The following is a 15,064-nucleotide window of genomic DNA, read 5'->3' as shown; positions in this document are numbered from 1 at the left end:
CCAGCTAGGTCTTATTTTCGGGGAAACAGTAGTATTTACAGTTCTAAAGCACTTTTCAACAACTTCCTGCCGTGTTAGTGGGATTATTATTTATTGTGTGCTGTCCATGTCCTGCTGAGTTCTAGGCTCTGCAGGAAGTTCTCCTTTTGTCCTCAGCGTGGAGTGACCTCTAGCCATTGACACCTCCTCGTGGTTGTGTTGTTTCTAGGCGGGTGATTAGGGCCTGATGAGGCAGCTACTAGCGGTGCTTGGTATCAATAACATATGAACATGGTAAAACTACGGGCATCTAAGGAGTCTGGTCGTCTGTGTTTCATGTTTTGGAATGTTTCTAAGTTAAAGAAGAAGGGCTGATTGGAATTGCCCTATACTTTTTCATGAAAAATTCAACATTCACCCCCAATAGGTGGGCTGAGCTCTTAACTGCCCACTGGAGGCTTGTGAAAATTTCTTTGAATTCCTTTCTTTTTTTCCCCCTTACAAATGCTTGAATTTCACTCTCTATCCTACAGTGCATTTTATCTGTTTTAATGTAAAAGTGATATTTTTCTTCTCAAATGTTAGAGGATTGACTTGTCTGAAAGATGCCTCATTCAGTCCGTAGCTCCTCTACTCGGTGTGCAATGGGGAGAGATGTCACAGGAGAAATAATCATTTCCGTCCCTTCCAGAAGGATGTTTTGTGGGAGGACGTAGCCATGCTTCATAGAGTTCACCCCTGAATGTTAAGGATTAAGCCCAATTCCATCGATTGACCGCTGTGGAACTTCTAGGATTAATACATCTAATTCAGGGTAAGGCTATTTATGTTCAAACCATTCTCTTGAGCCACAGTGGAATGAGTAACCCCATTTCCCTAGATTTCTTGTCTTTAGTTAAAACAAAAATAGGTCTTTAACTTGCCTTCAGATGGTCTCTGTGTGAGAAGCCCCCGTCATAAACCAGCAGTGACCCTGGTTGGTGTGACACCTTTTCGTAAAAGCCCGTGACTTATATACCTTCTCATGGTACTCTGGGTCTCAACGTCCAGTCCTGGCCAGTGCCCACAGGAATACTTTTCATTGACCATGAGGCTCTTGTCGTGGGTCGGAGCTAAAATCTGAGATTGGTGGTTTGGAAGAATTGTTCATACATTTGTCACATTGCACATTCATATAGCCCCTTTGATGTCTCTGCACGGTTTGGGTCTGTCATAGCAAGGGGAAATTTTAATCTTTTAATGGTGAAATGCTTCCATTTCACTGAAAGAACATCATTTCTAGGGCGCTCTGGCTGAGTTTGTTGTCTCGTCTCTTTGAGGGTCTCATTTCTGAGACTCTCTTGGTTCAGAAATGTCATCTTGGTCAAAAAAAATCTTTGTTTTTCTCTGTTTAAGCTTTTCTTTTTTTAAAGTTTGTATTGGGGAATATTGGGGAACAGTGTGTTTTTCCAGGACCCATCAGCTCCAAGTCAAGTCACTGTTATCAATCCGGTTGTGGAGGGTGCAGCTCACTGGTCCATGCAGGAATTGAACCGGCAACCTTGGTGTTAGAAGCACTGTGTTCCAACCACTGAGCCAACCGGCCATCCAGTTTAAGCTTTTCTTTATTTTTGACAACATATTGATCCTAAGTAGCCTGGTAACTCGTTGAAAAGATCCCATAAGTGTCACAAGCATAGAATGCTATAGAAGCTTCATAACTAAATCAAACACTGTCTCCCTGTCGAGATGTTTATTGGTATACTTAACAAGCCTAGATGGTGACTGCTCAGACACATGATGTTTCCTTTCAGATTTTCCGTCTTCTGATGGGTGGCTTTTGAAGTTCTGTATTAGCTTGGTAGACAGAGCCAACTATTGATAATTCTTGGGTTCCCCTTGTGTTAAGGTAAATAATCGAAATCAGGGGATATTTATTTATGTGTGATTTGCCTATAGTATGTCTATTTCTTGGAATGAGAAACCACCCCACAAAAATCCTCTATTGCAGTGCTGGTTTGTGTCCGAGCGTTTGGGACAGGGCACTCTGGGCATTCGCAGATCTACCTTGCTCTTGTCTCCGGCTTGGGTTGGTAACATCTGTTGCTTATTTACCTAGCCTGCAAAATTGCTCATTCAGTGTTTCTCAAATCCTCCTCTTCCAGCCCTCATTTCAAGACCCTTCATTATGGACTAAATGTGTCCCTTCAAAACTGATGTGTTGAAAACTTAACCTCCACTGTGATGGTATTAGGAGGTGGGTCTTTGGGAGGTGATTAGGTTATGGGGGTGGCCCCCTCCTCAATGGGGTTAGTTCCCTTATTGAAGAGACCCTAGAGCGCTCTCTCACCCCTTCCATCATATGAGGATACAAACAAGACGATGGCCATTGAGGAATCAGGAAGCGGAATCTCACCCGACACCAAATCTGCGGGTGCCCTGATCTTGGACTTCCAGTCTCCAGAACTGTGAAAAACAAGCTTTTGTTTTTTAAACCGCTCCGTGTATAGTATTTTTGCTATAGCAGCTCAGACAGACTAAGTTTCCCTCTTAAGCCTCTTTGTTCCCAGATGGGTGACGTGTAAAGCCAGTTGACCATCTGCGCCCTTCTCACAAGAGTGACCTACGTTTTCCTATCCTTGCTGCATCTACTCACACCATCCCCTGGGCAGTCCAGCCAAGGGACGCTTCTCTTCCACTGTGGAGGCCTTTGTGCCTTTGCCATGTTTTTCCTTTGCTTGCTGTGCTTGTCCACCTGTCACTAGGCATAGATATTCACCTTGTTCCCCAAAGCCCAGCTTCAGTGATTCCATCCAGCTTTGTAGAGCTTTTCCTGGTCCACTAGCTACCTGTCTGTCAGGTTGTTTCTGTCTTGCTCAAGCCTCTGTGACATGTTGACTCACCGTAGTGCTTCGTGTCCTTTTGCTTTGTCTTAGAGCTCTCTGGTCTATTATAAGTGTTGGATTTTCTTCATCTCTGGGGCGTGGGTGCTGTAACCTGGGGTCCATGTGGGCAGTGGAGGGAATGCATCTGACAGCCCTGTAGCCCAGGATTTCCTTCCTGCTCCTGCCCCTGCATTTTGTGCTCTTGGGCAAGTCATTTTACCTCTGGTGACCCCATCCGTGCAATGGCCTATCCCTCCTACCCTGTAGGGTATTGTGATAATCACAAACGAGATGGAGCAGACATGAAAGAGGGCTTGCACAGTGTTTCATGCATGGGAAGCAACAGGAAATGCCAGCTCCTTCCCTAGTCCTCAGTCCACCTGGGGTCTAGAAGCTTTGCATGAAGTTGGTGCTCAGTAAATATTGATTGAATTGCAAACCCTCCCAGAGCTTATTTGGTATCTTGCCGATTAAATTGGCATAAAGTTGCCGATTAAATTGGCAACTACCGATTAAATTGGCATAAAAGCCTCTCGCCCAGTCTGTGGGAGCTATGACTTTGGTTCTATTTCGTGGATTTCTGTTTTTACTAGGGAAAGAAAATGTTCCAGATCTCTTACATGTTACTCCTTTCTTCCCCCTCTCCCACTACTGAAGCAAAAGAAAGACAATTCCTTGTTAGGAAGTGGGCAGACACCCCAATATTACTTTTCGTATAATTTAGAGGACATACCTTTCTACTTTCTTGCTGAAATTATGTGCACAGTACATACAGTGACTTGTCCCTTTCCTTCTTGTCACAAATCTCTTGAAGGCTGCTAGCCTAATATGCACACATCTCCAACTTTTTCTCAGTTCTTCTCAGTAATTTCCCAGAGGCTCTCTTTTTATTACTTGAGAGCAAAACTTTTGAATCAACTATGAGTGAGGTTTTGCCTGATTTCATTATGTCAAAAGTATGAAAAAAAACAAAACAAAAAACCATAAAACTTCCTCCATTGTGCCCGTGAAATATAATTCTGTTAAAAGGGTCACATATGTGATGCTTTCAAGAAAACTCCCCGGTGATCTGCCTTTAAAAGTGCAGATGATAGGTTTGGAACAAAGTTTTAATGTGGCTGTTTTCTCTCAAAGGTCTTTCATAACTTGTATTGGGCAGATGAGGTTGTTTAATTAAGAGTGGTAATTAATTCAGAGTCGTCATTAGCATGTAAACATAATCTGACCTTCGAGTACCCTTGAAGAAACTTGAGCAATTCATGGACACCAACATTTGATGGAGGGAAGAACACAGATTGTACCAGTCAGTTTGATGTATTATTTCAAAATATGGAAATTAATTTTGTGTCAGATTGTGATTATAAGTGAAGTGTTAAAGACTCGGAGAGTTGTAAGTTGTATTGAATCTCTCAGCAGCCTTTAAGTGAGTATTCAGCAGATATCGTCACTAAATAACTGGCATAGCTAATGAGAAGAGTTAAATCAGCTTCTATCTTTATCCCTGTTGAGGAGCAGAATTAACAAACTGGGGAAGCGAAAATGTTCCCTGAAGGAAGTGAATGAGCAAGATGGGTTTTTCTTATATGCCTCGTTTATAACAAAGAGAGCAGAAATTTAAGTTTGGGAATGTGTTGGGGGGAGGAGCAGGTATGGTGCAAAGTTACAGACCCGGGATGTAAGAGCACATGTGACCGTGAAGTCTCTACCCACCTGATTCCTTATCTGTCCAATGAAGCTGCTGAGCTAGAGAAGATCTAAGGCCCCTTCTAATGCTGATTTTTATCATTTCTAGTACTCTGATTTTTGTGGTTTTCTATTTAAATCTACATGGTAGATGGCTATCTGGAGTCACCACCCCCAATATTTTAAGCTCACCCCAAAAGGAAATTTATTGTATCTTAGCTAAAGCTGTTAGTTCAGCATCTTCTGTGAGATTCAATTCATGTCATTGTTTGTCACGTTTGGTCATTTCTATTGCTGTATAGTACCAATTGTGTGACTATTCTATAATTTACCCATCTTACTGTCCATGGAAATTCGCATAGTTTCCAGACTTCGGTTGGGCCAAAAAGTCAGTGACTGTAGTCTTGTTTTCTGGTGCGCCTACGCACAAGAATCGAAGCGTTCTCTTGCAGGGTCCTATTGTTTGTCAAGTTTAGTAAACTTTCTGACGAGTATTCTCACTTAAGGAATGGGTGCTCGAAGGGTTGCAGGATTTCTACTTCCACAGACGTTATCCTTAGGCTATCTGTGTAGACATGCTACCAGGGACTAAGGGATCCGTGTTATGGTGAGAACACCATATGGTTTCTGGCTTTTTATTTTATCTTCAATTTTCACTGCCCTGTATACATGTGTGTTTGTGTTTTTATATCAGACTCCCGTGAATTCTTTTGGCAGTGGTGAGACTCTAAAGGATAAATAAATCCAGCAGCGCATACATTCCTCTTGTAGGCACTCTGCCTTTCCTTTGTGTACCGTGCCAGCTACGCTTGTGACATGTCCCTCCCATACAGGGCCTTACTGAAACCCATGCTGCCAAATTCCTCATTGAACAGGATCCCGAGTCGGGAAGGGCAGCTCCAATATAACGTGGCTGTGACCCTGAGGGTGCTGACAGCTGTGTAGGCGAATCCCCCAAACGGAAGAGATTGGAGAAGGAGACCCCTTGAGGATTATCCAATCAAACCATCTTTTTTTTTATGGACAGAGATGTGGGTTTAGAGAGGTATAATGACGTGTCCAAGCAGAAGTTGTGTCTTTTTTTTTTTTTTGCTGTTCATGTTGCCTCTTGTCTTCAATTATTATTTATTGACTGAGGGTAAGGCAGTATTGAAAGAGGGTTTGATGTGCTCACAATTTATTATGGGTTTTGGGTAATGAGAGCTTTTAAATTGTTTCCAGAATAATATGTGATTTTCTGTTCTCTTCTCTTGGCAAATGACACACAGTGTCCTGCCCTCCTTCTTTTATGTGTTCTTGGTGTTTTTATGTGGGTTGTAGGTTTATTTTGGTCCTAATCACATTACACTGACATGTAGTTAGGAGTTGGGCTGCTCTGTGTGAAGAATTCTAAATTTCACTCAAGATTTTTTTTAACTACAAATAAGACCAATTTTATGTTAGACCAGGGAACGCATTCACTGTCTGGAGCTGTCAGTGCCCTATAATTATCTCACGTCCTGTGATTTCAACTTTGGGTACATGCTTGCTTTCAGGCAGCTGCTACAGCCTCGATTTCCCCCGCTGCCCCTTGTTTCATTTCTTCCCCGGGCTGAAGGCTTGCTGTTCTTCTGCCTTTGGTATAGTCTGTCTCTGCCTGCTTGGCTTCATTGGACAGAAGCTCTGCTGTGCAAGTGATCAGTCACCGCGCTACTCATTTGCCCTATGCTGTGCAATCATTCCTAGTAGCTGTGCCTCACATTATTTGGATAGCAGAAAGGTGCTTTTGAGTTGTTTGAAATTTCAGGTAGGAGATGAGGTAAGCAATTGCATGGTAAAGAGGCAGGATTATAGATTGATAAACTTGGCCCTGAGTTTTCTTGCAAAGGTGTAGGTTGAATAGAGAGGAGAGACACCTATTTCTTTTGGACCGTCAAGTGATGGCATTGCTCTAACTGATGCTGGAGATTGGGAGACAGTGCGGCATCATTGCTCCCTCCCATTGTGCATGTGGGAAGCACCTCGCTGAAGAGCAGTGAATATGGATGAATGAGCTAATCAGGTTTCAGTGGAGGGTGGACATTTCTGCAGCCAAAGACAGGCAGAGGTTATGTTACTAATTCAGAGCCTCCTCCTGTTCTGCACCTGCAGTGCTCCCCTTTCCGTGCCTGTGCCTTTCCTCCCAGTCTGTCTCTTTACTGCTCTCAAGGCTCACCTCTTCCTGTTTGTCCTGTTCTTTTTCTTCATACCCAAAACTGCTAGTCATAGAAAAATCACAGTTAAGTTTGAAATATTCTATCTGGAATAAAATGTGAGTGTCATGTTTTTGTATGAAAAACATGGCTGAGTTAAATCCTTGTAGAAACAAAGAAACCCCAAGCAAAACCATTCTTGCTTTGCTTTTTCATTTTGTTAGAGGTTGTGGTTGTGGTTGTTACCCCCACCCCCTCTTGTAGGGCTCTGTAGAAAAATCAGGTGGTGAGGATTGTTGTTTGGTAATCAAGCTGAGGAATTATTCCCCTCACCAATATTTTCATTTTGCGGCTGTTTGATTTTTTAGCAAACATAACTTTGCCCTAGAGATTGAGGACTCTACTTATATTCTAATTTTTTTAAAAAGTCAAACATACGGTTAATGTTGTAAGAGAATTAGGAGCATCATATCTTACCACATTACCCACTGAAAAACTAACATGTTCGCTCTTCTGCAGATCATAGCGACTTGATGGTACAAAGGTTTACTAAACCTGTTGAGCAAATGTTTTCTTCCTCTCTCCCTCTCCCTTCTTTGTTTTTTCTTAATGAAACAATAACAAGGGACTCAATAGCCCTGTCCTAGCTCTCCTACTTACATATTACTTCAACTATTTAAACCTCAGTTTTCTCATCTGCAAAATGGGAGTAATGATTGTACCTACTCATAAGGTTGCTATATGGCTTGAGAAGGTATAACGCACTTACTTCAGGCCTAGTGCATAGTCAAGCATAGCTTTTAAAGACAAATAGACTGAGATTCAGATTTCAGGTCACTAGCGTATGCTGGGGAAAGTAGAAGGCAGCAGGAAAAGAGGAAGACCAACTATGAGGTGGACTGACTGCATCAAAGAAGCCATGGGCCTGAGTGTAGAGGAGCTGAATGGGGCAGCTGAGGACGGGACGTTGTGAATTTGAGTCCTTCATAGGGTGGCCATCGTTGGAGCCAACCCAACGGTACGTAACACACACAGCATATGAGCTTAGGTAAGTTTTTAAACTCGTCGGAACTTCAGGTTCTCCAGCTGAAAATTAAATTCCTCTCTGCCTCGTCAGAACGTTTTGAGTTCCAAATGAGATAATGCATGAAAAAGGATGGTGCACGGTGGAGAGCCACTCTTAGTGTTCCTTCTTAGTGTGGGATAGCAATGTATTGCTAAAAGGATAGATAATATTTAAGACTAATTGAGTGCTTACATGTGCCCCACGGACTTCTAAGTGTGGTTAGAAGTGTTAACTCATTGAGGCTTTATAACACGTGTGACTAAAACAGTATGACTACTACTCCCGTTTTAGGGGTGAGGAACGCGGCAGAGCTGCATGAACTCAGTCTGCGGGCTCCAGTGACCACAGCATTGACCACAGCTTTGGGGGTTTAAGCTACGTGTGGTCCTGTCCTGACTGTGCTTAAGGTAGATGTGGCCCGAATGGGGTTGGCTGGCCCCGCCCCTTTGGGTGGGGGTGAGGTGTTTCTCACTTCATTGGTAAATACCTCGGACTGTTAATAGGAACCAAGTCCTGGACGTGTTGGCCTGGGCCAGGGTGACTTTTCTGTTACTGCGTATACCCTCCTTTTAAGCTGCATCCCTAGTGGCTCATAAATGAGACAGGGAGGGAGTTCGCTTCCTGTGCCTTTTCAGTATAAATTATTAGCAGGAGAGGATGACAGCATATTACATAAGCTTAAGACTGAAGTTGTGCCTCTTTGCAAAATGGAGAACTGGGAGTCGACGACTCTGGTATTCTCCTGCCTTCATAGGCTGATGCAGGCTATGCCCACCTCTAGAATCAGGCCAGAAAGCAAAAGTGATGGAAGAAAGGAAAGTGGATCTTGTCAGGGATACAGAAGGGGTAGAATTTGTGGCAATTGTAGTAATTTCTGTTTGGTGGTTGAAGACTGTAAAATTGGCTATACAATTCTCAAATGAAGGATAGTCTCCAGAAGGGACTGTGTTAGGTGCAGGTGAAACCGCAATTGTATTTCTAAGAAAATATTTCTGATGGTTTTAAAAAGTCTTTTAGTTAGTGTCCAAAAAAGGAAAAAAAAAAAGTTTGAGCCGAGAACTGAGGAATATATGCCATCTTTCTTTGGGGGTCTGAAATCTTTATCATTGGAGAGTCACAGGCCTCTCAGAGCTGGGTTTTTAATTGTCCCCTCTGAAGAGAAACAGCACGTGTGTATCTCCCTGCTTCTTAGAAGAACCTGAAATTTGCCCCTGAAGTTTGTTGAAGGCACAAGAGCTGAGTAAAGTTGCATGTGTGCAAGTGTATGTATTTAACAGTTACACAACTTCCTGAAGTGGATAGAAAAGATAAGCCTCATTGCTTTCATCTTTAATGTATGGGCAGTCCAGAATTGTGAATAACTTTTATTTCTACTGCTCTGTTGTCAGTAGAACAATAGTCAAACTTTTCTTTGAAAGGTAAATTATAGCTACACTGCAGGGACCAAAGAGGTGGATGAAAAGATGACTGTATATGTTGTTGACTGGGAAAAGAAATATCAAACTGCAATTTAAGAGGTTCAGTATTATTCAATCAGGGGGATTGGGTGGTGTAGACTTGGACGATTAAGCTGCCATTCCGAGCCTGTCTTCTTGTTCATAAGGTAGGTTAGAAATGCCACTTCATAGATAAATAGTGAAGAATAAGCCTGGTGATATTGGTGAAGAGTTGTTAGAATTGTACCTGGCAGAGAGCAGGTGTTCAATTAATCGTAGTTGTCGCTTGCATGGAAAATGCTTAAAGTAATGTTTGTCTGACTGTTCACCGGGGCTTATTTTGGTTGAAATGGGGATGGGGATGGAATCGGGTGTGAAATTGTTCCACCAGCATGTTGTACCTTTGTTAGCTGGAAAACAAAATCAGAAAGATTTTTAAAAATCTGAGAGAAGTAGAATGATTTCTAAAGTAACCTGTTTGGTTTTATTTTCACTCTCATTAGGTTGTTTTACTACAGACATTTTAATTTTGTAAGTAGTTGTCTAATTTTGGAGAGGAGTGTGTATGTTGAATTCTTTACATACTTTGTCCTCGCCAAGGTGAGGGGTAAATTAGAGGCTCTCGTCCTGGTGGCTTGCGTGGAAAGAATTTTACTTTAAGTCCTTACCTTCTCTTTGTTCTTCTGCCTTTCCTTTGTCCCTCACGTATGATTGACAGTGAAGTGTGTCTGGTCCTTTGAATTCTGGGCCAAAGGTGCTTAAATCGCACACCTGAAGCTTGAAGGGAACGGTGGTCATAGTAGTTTTTTGGTGCACTGTAGATCACATCCCAGCCTTGTCTGTCTGCCTGTGGTTGAGTTTCTCATGTCTGTGCCGTGGTTTTGAGGAAAGCAAAGAATGGCCCATATGGCGTGCGGAGCCCTGGAGTCAAGTTAGGATGGCCCCTTACAGATGTGTGACTTGAGTTCTTGACACTGGGCTCTGATAAATGGTGGTGAGATTCTCAAGGATTAAAAAAAGTAGGACTGTTATCTGCCTTTTATTTTGGAGGAAAGATACCAAGAAATAGAGAATCTATATCAGTAAATCCTGGAAAAAATTTTTTCTTCCTGGTTTTGACAGACTATACAGTTGGTTGTTTTCTATGTTTCTTCAAGAGATTGGTGTCCAAATAAGATTTTAGGATGTAGTAGCCCACTTACCAAGTTTTCATGAATGAGATATAGGTCAACTTGCCAAGGACTGTTGCACAGCCAGTGTATGGGCAGGTCTGAGCGCATCCTGGCCGCCAGATCCAGCACCGTCCTCTACACCCCGTGGGTTTTCTACAGTTACCAGCTTCTGGTGAATGTGGAGGTGAAAACTTTTTTTGCAGGAGTCGCTTTTCAACAGGTGTGTGTTTTCTGCTTTTTAAATTATTATTCTTTTTTTATTTTAAAGCAAACCTGACTTTCTAACCCCTGAGGTCCTTCTATTTGGCAAGTTTACTTGCTAGTTTGTTCGGCCTTTTTTGTTGTATTTTCCTGCAGCTGACATTTTCAGGACGGAATGACCCCCAAGCGTCAATTCCAGAGTTCAAAAGCCAGAGAAGAAAATTGCATCTTCTCCCTCTGATGTGCAATTAACTTTGACTTTAGCAAAGATTCGCTCACCCTGCTGGGATGTGGGAGACTTGTTGTAGCGGCTTTGGAAGCTGCATAATGGAATGAATGGTGTGCCCTGAAATTGCTGTCACCCCACCCCCATCCCTACCCCACCCCAATACATACACACACTCAATTCCGTGGATCCCAGGGCTGGGATCAGCTCTCAAAAGTCATCTACAGTTTAGATGCTAACTCTTGCCTGCTTTGAACATGCCAAGTGTTTCTCAGAACCAGAAGTTTACAAAGTGCGTTGTACAGCTGTATCAATGGAGCCCTCAAGCCAGCAACAAGGGGGAATAAATCCCAGAGAGAACAAGCTAAACTGGGCCATTGGAGTTAAGTTGAGGGAGATGGAGTGTTCGGCTGACGTGTGACTTAACATTCTTAATGAGGTATGGATAGGATGGTGTTATCCGGTACTTCCCCGACCGTGAAGCCCTGGAATAAACACTTGTGATACATCTGCCTCCTGCCGTACCCCATCCTGCCACCTGATTGACAAGAAGTCAGAGGGTTCTCCTTCTGTACTTAGTAAATAGCTGCGTGATCTTAGGCAAGTTGTGGACCACCCTTTTAGCAGCTAGCATCTTGAGAGCCAGGCACTGTGCTAACTAAGTGTGTTGTACACACTTCATTTTGTCCTCTCAAGAACCCTATGAGGGTTGAGGTATATCTTATCTTTATGGATAAGAAAACTGAGGATTAGAGCAGGTTATGGAGTTGAGACTCACAGCCAGGTTTGTACAGACTCTAAAGCTGCTTGTAAATGGTAAATTTGCAACACAGTAAATCTGGCATGTATAATAATTCTAAACTTGTTTGCCCTTAATACATAGCTTTTTATACATTTAAGTATGTATGTGGAGAGAGTAATCCTTGACTGAATCTCAAAGGGAGAAATTGACAAATCCAATGGCATAGTTGGGAGAATTTAACTCCATGTTTCCCTGACAATCAGACCGGGTCTTACCTTAATGTTTGCTCCAAAAGACGCATTAGGGCTTATGTTCAGGGGACGTCATCCTGAAATATCATGCGAGGGCTTATTTTCCAGTGAGGTCTTATTTTCGTGGAAACACGGTAGTAATCAATATCTCAAACGGGCAAAGAATAAAACAGTAAAGATACAGACGCTTGATCCGGTGGACATGGATAGAACACAGCTCCCATATCTGGAGCATGTTTCTTCTTAAGCCCACGTGGACCATTTACGAAAAGTGACCATGTGTACCCTTCAACACATTTTTTAAAAGAGTCAGTATCATACGAACTAAAAAGAAACTAGTCAAGTTAGAAATGAAAGGCAAACAGGCAAGCAAGTTGCCCAGTGCTCTGAAATTGTGAGATGCTGTTGAATTCCTTTCCCATGTGGAGCATACAGACCCCAGCTGGGAAGAGCTTGCAGTCTTGGGGGGCCGACCTGGAAGCAGAGGGTCAACCTGCTGTTGACCACCCCAGGTTTACTGGGGATTAGATGCTGCTCCTGTTTTCTTTTGAGGGGCCAGGGGTGGAGGGTTGTTTGACATGGGAACTACTTACTCCCCTCCTCAGTGGGGCCTTTTGTAAACATAAATCTCTGCCCTTCCACTCTCTTTGGAGGGAGAACCCTGAAAACCACCTGGGACTCCTTGTTTATGGGAATTCTGGGCTTTTCCAGCATTCCTGTGCCCTGATAACATAGCCTTTTCAATGCTGGGAAATCAAAGTGTCTTATTGCTAGATAAATTAAAATCATTGGCTTTCAAAAAGTTGTGAATAAGAGCTTTGTAAATGGAGGATTTTCTACTCCAAATTTGACTCTTAATGTTACAGCTCCAGTCTCAGAAGGGTGTGTGTATAAGAAGCAGTTCTGGCTTCCTCGTTGGAGCTCAGCGGTGCTGAGGCAGTATGTGCATAGAGAGTGAGACAACCCCAGGCTTGAAAGCCAGGGAGAGCTGTGTCTCCTGGCATTAAAGCCAGGTGCTTCTCCTCTCTGATGCTTAGACAAGACTTCAGACACCAACCTCGAAGTAGACTCATAAAGAATAGATGAAATAATGTATTTTAGACAGCTCTGTGCCTGGCATAAAGTGTCAGTAAATGATACCTATTGAGACTATGGTTACCTGCAACTTCATTAATTCAGACTCTTAGCTTAGTATTTGCAATCAGTTGGGTTGCATTCATAAATGCGTTTATTCCTTCATTCTCACAGATAGTTGAGAAACTGTGGTGGGATCTGTAAATTCAAGTTGCTTTCTACTGTCCATGACAAGTCTCCAAGCAGCTGAATAGAGAGGAGCTTAGAATCAAAGGATTTCAAAGGTAGAAACGATCTTTCTTCATTTTGTACTCAAGGGGGTGGGGTGGCGGAAGGTCCACAGAATGCAAACGATTGACCTCAAGTCATCAATGTAGTTAGATAAGACAAGGGTGATGTTGTTTTAGTCGTTGCCATAGTATCTGTCTGCATTAATTCATGTCACAACATCTTTACGAGAATGCCACTGGTAGTGCAGTTTTGTATTTGAGGCATCTGAGACCTAGGGAATGTATGAACGACACTTGATCAAGGTCACATGGCTCCTGCCCTGTTCTATCTGGCTGCAGATCTCACCCTCCTCGCCAGAGCCCTACACTGCCACTTTGGTATTTTTAATCTACTTATTAAAATTAAGTTGCTAAAGCCAGCCATGTGTCCTTAGGCCAGGGGTCTTCTTGCACAAAACGAGTATCATGTGTAAAATGTTCTCAGAACTCCCTAAAATGTATACCAACCTCTTAGAGATGATTTAAAACTGGCATGGGATTAACTTGTGCATACAAATTTATGTGACTTGGTTCTTTTAGAATGTATTGAATACATACCCATGTTCACTTCCGAAATGGGGTCATTCGCCAGGTCCCTGGCGACCTCCCCACCCTCTCTCCCCTGCCATATTTTCTCAGGCCATTGGCAGAACTGTATTTGAGGTTAGTACAATTTCCTTTATCTGGCATTTTTAAGAATTCAGCTTGATCTTCCCTAGGGTATCAGAGATTGGTGAAAATTTACTGCCGTCTCCCTTTCTTGCCAAGTTTGACTTCCGCTACTTTGTTCCCTCATATTACATCTTCAGTAACAGCGTGCCAAATTTCCTTGCAGAAAATGGGACACGGGCTTAGACTTGTGGGTCTCTTGTCTGCAAGGACCCCTAGGGTAGTTTAAGGCATGAGGAAACTGAGTCCCAGAGAGATGATGTCCCACAGCTGCCATTGTTGATCAGCAGAGCTCAGGGCAGTGATGCTGCCCCAACGACAAGCTCCACACCACGCCGGGCTCTCGTTCAGGCTTTGTCAGTGTCCATCCAATGCCGTCCTGCTGAGGCATTCTCATAGTCTGTCAGAACTCTTTGCAGTGTGGTGTGGGATCCATAACTCTGCTGCCAGTGGGAACTACTGCAAGAGAAGCTGAAAGAGGAGCGAGCTACTGGCTTTAGTCTTGCATTCATGGTGGAAGTGTGAGGCGTGAAGGTGTGGGTCTGAGTGGCCGTGAGGTGGTTGGCCATGTAAATTGTTTGTATATCTATTAGTTTTTCTTTAAGTGATCCACTGAACAAACAAACCCAATAAGTAAAATATTTAAGGAAACATGTCAGTATCTTTTTCTAATGACTAGGAAAACAGTGATGCATTTCCTTTAGACATGCGTGCACGCCAATGTATAACTATCATTCTTGGGCGCTCGGACTCATTGCTATGCATACTTGCATCCCTGGGGCTTTGCTTCTGCATCTCCTCAGAGTCCCCTCCGAGTCCCAGTGATGCCAACACCAGAATTCTGTGCAGGCCACTGCTTTGGGGTTGCCTGGCCAGTCACAGTGGTACCAGGGGCCCTTCCCCCCAAGGGTCCAGAGTCATTCTCCTCTGCTGGCAGGATCCCTCTGAGATCTTAAAGGTGTTCTGCCTCCAAACAGAAGCAAAAACTTAAAATCTCATGTATCTGTCAACTTCGGATGCTGGCCCAAATGGTTCTCTCCCAGATCCGGTCCCAAGTGATCCCTCTTTCTCTTTGGACGTTTGGAAATATTCTCTTGTTTCTGTTTTACAGGTAATGGCGGGTTTACAGAAGCCAGTTCCCGTTCTTAGGAAGCTTATTCTGTGTGTATACAGACAAGCCATGAATAACTGAAAAGTTAGGCTGTGGAGCGTTCACAAGACTTAAGTATGTGTGTGGACATTGTAGTGTGTGTGTATAAAC

At 43.1% G+C, this 15,064-nt stretch overlaps 1 protein-coding gene across 6 annotated transcripts in view; it reads left to right on the top strand.

Moving 5' to 3' along the window:
• The window catches only part of TLN2 (talin 2), a 419,393-nt gene that overhangs the window by 100,445 nt on the left and 303,884 nt on the right, over positions 1–15,064 (top strand). Inside the window, exon 3 of one of the 6 annotated variants that reach the window (XM_033107581.1) lies at positions 13,040–13,149. The exons of 4 other annotated variants lie outside the window; for them this stretch is intronic. The gene's annotated coding sequence lies outside the window, so the exon portion shown is untranslated. Of the gene's footprint in view, positions 1–8,151; positions 8,171–13,039; positions 13,150–15,064 lie in introns of those variants that run through there. One more of the 6 variants, XM_033107582.1, reaches the window with a different exon arrangement.

The sequence above is a fragment of the Rhinolophus ferrumequinum genome, chromosome 6 (genome assembly GCF_004115265.2).
Source record: "Rhinolophus ferrumequinum isolate MPI-CBG mRhiFer1 chromosome 6, mRhiFer1_v1.p, whole genome shotgun sequence".
Classification (NCBI taxonomy): Eukaryota; Metazoa; Chordata; class Mammalia; order Chiroptera; family Rhinolophidae; genus Rhinolophus; species Rhinolophus ferrumequinum.
This window is presented reverse-complemented; position numbering and strand designations above follow the sequence as displayed.